This window comes from Glossina fuscipes, unplaced genomic scaffold, assembly GCF_014805625.2.
Source record: "Glossina fuscipes isolate IAEA_lab_2018 unplaced genomic scaffold, Yale_Gfus_2 177, whole genome shotgun sequence".
NCBI lineage: Eukaryota > Metazoa > Arthropoda > Insecta > Diptera > Glossinidae > Glossina > Glossina fuscipes.
In genome coordinates, this window is record NW_023998520.1 from 444,168 (window position 1) to 450,167 (window position 6,000).

A 6,000-nucleotide genomic window follows, 5' to 3' on the forward strand; every position below is an offset into this window, starting at 1 on the left:
CTGCAAGTGTCCATATTTTCATCTATATTCCTCTGTGCCAATTTACGAAACACCTCCATTGTTTTGTGGTATGATAACGGTACGCAAAGAATTCGCCAGCAGTGAATCGGTCGGAGCCGATTTAGAGGGTTGAAATCTGTCGGGCCGTGATTTGCAAGAGGCAAACGTGGAGCAAATCTCAAAGATGCCGAATTAACGATGGTCATCCCACTCTATATGTCTCAAGCCATACGTCGAAAATGAATTAAGGGTAATGAGTCAAGTGTCAGCAATTATTCTGTGATGTTTGTCTTTTTTAACAAAAAAAGAAAAACGTCAATTGAGATAATTCCAGATTTAATAAAAACTTATTTATAGAAAATGTTTTACCAATTAAGCTACTGTATGATTGACACGACTTTATCGATAATGTTGAATATGTGTACAAATGCCGAAGATAGATTGCCTCTTTACAGTGGAGTTCATAGTCTTCAGTTAAGTTACATGTGGACTCAATTCCGACATACTAAAACACATAATTCAAACCTATATTTAAGCAAATGGAATAATAAATTTATAATAATTTCAACTTCACTAATAAACAATTAATTTCATCTCGCGCAAGCCTAAATGTGATCTTTAATCTTTCTCTCTCTCTGTCTCTTTAATGTAAGTGGATTTAATTTAACTTAATTGCTTCCGCTGAAATTTAAAGGGCGAATTTTCATAAATTCATCCAATATATCGTCGGTAACAAGTTTACGATCAGCCTGATGTTATTCCACAATTGGTGCAACGGTCTAAACGCAAATCATTTAATTTCCCCATTTGGACAATTAAAAAAAAAAACCAAATATATAAATAATAGCTAATCTTTTTAAATCGCCAGTTGCTACAAGCTATTCGAACCTCTTCTGGGTACGCCACCCATGGCACTATGCTCCTCTATGGTATCACGGCAGCCAGAGAACGCATATTTATTGATTTTATTTTTTATCTGCTTGGAAGCATCAATTAGAAATATTGCAGAATTTTGCGGACATTTTTGAGTTGGCACCTTGTAGAGGCGGGAAAAAACTAGAATGATAAGAGCGCCCTTTGGATAGCCCAATCTTGGGGAAATGTGTCCAGTCCTTCGGAAATATGGATCCTGATCAATGGCGCAAGGTACTAAGCAATGTACTTTTTTGTTGCCAAAGAGAAACGGGAATGTACTGGAAATGGCAGGAGCGGCTTGAGCTGCAGGAAAAACAATTTTACCGATAACATCCGAATCGCCAAAACTAAAAAAGCCTTTTTCTAAACGGAACGATAGTAAGCAATTTGCATAACTGTGGATTAGCAGCTTCTGTCCATTCACATAAAACTAAAAACTTTTCTCTAGATTTGCGACCATGAAATGAAAACCTTGGCAGTCAAAAAAAAAAAATTGAAACGCTAAAAAATCTCTCTAATTTTTTTTCCAGGTGATAGTAGTTGTTCGGCGATTCACCTTAAAAAAGAAGTACGAGAAGGTGAGAAACATTGTGGAAAGATGCATTGGTGTGTATAAAGGTTAGTATTACAGTATTAACCATTGTGACGTTCAAAATCGGACGTCCTCATTTTGCCGCCCAGAATACAATGATCACCTGAATTATATGATTTCAAAAGCTACATTATATGGTTTAATATTGTACTATTATATTATTTGTATGTAAATATCTCTACATAATTACAGTTACCTGAATTAGATGATTTAACTCCGTTTAATTCAAAAGATTATGCATTACTTTTATATATATATATTGTAACGTCTGCGTACAAAAGTAGCGTAGGATTTCGGGACTGAAAAATAATATACGTAAAGAAAAAATAAAAGTATTAAAAAATTAGTAAGGAACAGCAAGAAATTGTCAAAATTATAATATTATAAAAACACGCAAAAAGACATTTTGTTATAAAAAAGGAAAAAGATACAAAAAAAAAGGAATGGTATTAAAGAACCAGGAAAAAAATAGCATTGAGAAAAATTGTAAAGCATAACAAATTTAATGTATGAGAAATATACATTGCGTCTTAATATGAAACTTATATGATTGAAAGAAGTTTTAATTACTACAAGGAAAACTCAGGAAAAGTACTCAGGCATTTTTGGGTGAGAATTCAGCTTTAGTCATATTAGTAACGAGCTGGAAATATGGCAGCTACAATCCATTCAGTGATACTATTATCCTACCAAACTCAAATCGTTTTCAACAACAACAACCTTTCGGACCATCGATGAATCAACGAAGGTAACAATCTTTTACTGTAGAGAGGAACCAGGATCCGGGCACCTATCCGCAATTCAAATGTAGAAACAATACAAAATCGAGTTCATTCTGGTCATAAATATATAAATGGTAAGCTAAATTTAAGAACTTGGCTTCGGACATCAACTGAAACTTTTGTAAAAAAGAAAAAAGAATTTTCATTTACAAACCGATCATAAACCAATATATAAATAGAACAACTCCAAATTGAATATTTTCATACATTTTTTTAAAGCCATGATCGGTGTTTAAAGACAACATTACGCGAACGAAGAGAATAAGGAAAAATCGAAGCAATAATGAAAAGAAATTTTTAATACATAATGTAACTAGCTCAGAGGACAAAAAGGATAAAAATTAGAAGTGCTTGGTTAGAATGCTTGGCCAAGCGGTATACTCCACCGCTGAAGCATACTATGAGTGAGTGTACGCGCGAGTAAAGGTAAGGGGACGGGGAATAGTTACTGACGGACTAAGAAGGGACCAACGAACGGCGTACAGTACATCGTAGGGACTAAAAGGGTTCGTTAGGCTCTTCTTCTTTTTTATTTGTTTTCATTTTAAATATATTTTTGTCTTGCGGCACAGCATGCCGGATATCTTCTAAACGCTCCACCGCAAAAGAAGCTATGCCGCGACAATATATAATATTTTATATTTGTTCGTTATTTATAATTAGTTGTTATGTTATATATAATTAGTTCGCTAGTGCTTGTAAACATATATGTATGCATACATTCATATATATATTATCTACTATGAACCCTACTTATAACATATATAAACATGCATACCCACAAGCGTGTTGGATGCACATGTATGCATATAAAACATGAGCTTATGATTAGACCAGTTCTTATTTTTGCCATAGAACACAAAAATTACAACATGTTATTATGGGAATGTGTTAAAAAGTACACTTTTTAGCAAATGGAGTCTTGCGTTTAGTTAGAACGATCGTATCATTTTTTATCTTAAATTATTATTATGATATAATTTTCATCATGAAGCATTGAAAATTATACCTTTTTTTCGTATGCACGTCAGTTTTCGTTATATGAGAGGAGCTTCTTCATTTGTTCGATCAGTGTATGCGTGGAAAATATGACAAACCAACCTACCAATATATGCGTAAGTGTATTTATGTGCCTTTCTATACGTCAAATATCGTAAATCAATTATATATAAATTTAATATGATATGAAAAATTAGATAAAAAATTTCGTCTCTTGCATATTAAAAAAAAAAAAGAAATGTTGTTTTAATTCGAAGAAAACACGAGAGTATATGAAAATACGAAACCTTCTTTTCATTGCAATTTGTTTTCTTCCTTTTTGGATGTTGTTTTTAAGGGACCGAGGCTTTTATATTACGATACATTGCAACTTTGACTGCAATAAATTGATTTTAAGATAAGTGAAAGAAAACATTGACTAAAACAAGCGAAACGGCTATAACGTGCTGCAGCCTGCCATGACACATCCTACGACGACTTTTCAGAATAAGGCTTCATATGAGAAGCGGTCCGATCCGATTCAGTACCACTAATGTCTGTCTTAACATTCTTAACAAATTCGTCAATATATCTCAAAAATTATAGGACGTACGGACGAGTGAGCTTAGATCGATTTAAAAACCTACTTTGAGCCGATCCGGCCTATTTTTGGTCCTTCTGGATGTTACCTGCAACCACACAAACTTAATGTTTCCTCACACCACAAGTGGTGTAGGGTGTAGTATATTAGAAATTAAAATGAAATATTGAGTTAATATGAACGCAATAGTTAAGAGTGAAGGAGAGAACAAACAAGTGAAGTCATAATAACGGGGTATGGCCCACAAGCATAAAGCATAAAGTTCTTTACACGAGCCTTAAGAAAGTTAATGGTTAACTTTGCATCCTCTCGCGTCTGCGACGTAACCAAAATCATTTCATGAGAAGTTTTGTATATTTCTTGTTTTTTAATTGGCTTCTTATTTCATTTTATGGCACTTCAGAGCAATGAGTAACAACAGCAATTTAAGATATGTATTAGCGTGAAGGTAAATATACATGCATATGCGTTGGAGTCTCATATAGGAGTGCAGATATATTAGACGAATAGAAGGATTTGTGGAGGAATATAGTCACTATTTGATTGAGATCATTTATATGTTCAAATTTCATTACCTTACTGTTCCATATAAGTTATAAAATTTAGACAAATATTCTACTTCTATTATCCACTTTCTTTATAACAGACCTACTCTACAATGACAATGTATGACTAAGGCTCTTCTACACCAGAGGATGTATTGTCACAATATTTACACCAGCCTCTGTACAATAATTTCCAATGCTTCTGCCAGCTTCATTTTTGTGGCCAAGAGACAAACAAAGGTTACGATATATATGCCATCGACGGTTCCGTCGGACATAATGTATCTGACTTCTCGGTCGTGAAACATCTATCTGAAGCAGTACATCGAGTTAAAGTGGAAGAGGAACTTTCCTCGACTTTTATTGAGTTGCTCGCCATTCGGCATGCTATTAAGGTTGCTATTTCCGATGGTATCAGAAGGTTTGTTATTTTTTCTGACAGCAGGTCAGCCCTACTTCTAATAAATAAAAGAGATGCAGAAAATCAATATGTGTTTGATATTCACAAGATGTTGCATGAATCTCAAGTGGATGACTGTCACCTCGTTTGGGTACCTGGCCACTGCGGCTTTTTTTTAAATGTAAAAGCCGACTTTCATGCAAGGAGAGCTCGTGTTGATGGGACAATTTTGTCCATCAAATACACTCCCAATTAAGCAATTCGGACAATTCGCAACCACATCCTTCAACAGCTAAACGACGAATTTAAAGAAATCGCGCGCATTAAATTCAATCGCCTTTTCTATAAATTAAATCCCACATTTCAATTCAAACCCTTTTCTGTATCTTCTTTTAATTCCTGGGAAATCAAAATTCTTTGTAGACTCATGAGTGGTCATACTTATGACAAGGTTTATTTAAAAATGATTCGCGCTATACCATGTGATGTTTGTGAAGTTTGCAATGTTGTTGAGTCTTCTGAGCATCTAATCTTCAGATGTCACAAGCTTGATGGCATTAGGGATTCCTTTAGCTTCTTCAAGCTATGTGGCTGTCTCCTCGATCTCTTTGCAGCAAAAAAAGTATGTCATCTCGGGGAACTAACTTCCTTTAGAAAAGCAAATTTATCCTTTTAAAATTTTTTTTTTCCTCTTCTTTCGTTTTTGCGTTCAATCATCTTCTATTACCATAGCATTCCTTTTCGTTTTCAGCCAAAGTTTGCAACACTGTTTAACTTTCAAGAACTCAACAAGCATAATTACACATACATACACAATTACGCTTAACATGCTGGCTCCAGTTAATACGGCCGCTCCTTTTTTGTTGCATTTTGTACATAATTGTGACCAAAAATTACGAGAGTTTATTATCTGGACATTTAAGCCACAAATCTATTGGCTTAGTCCATCTCCATTCAACATACCAAAAAGAAAAAAAAAGATGTTTGTTTTTTGGTTTATTCCAAGCGCCGCTACACCATCTCCGTATTCGAATTGTGGCCAGCACACATGGTGCAAGTCAAGGTATTTTTCTAGCGCCTTGAGAGCTACTTCATGGTATATTGCTTGAATTTCTGCACCAGAATAGCCCTCAGTTTCTTTTGCTTAGCGTAGAGATTTCAACGTCATCGGCTAAAGGCAAGATTTC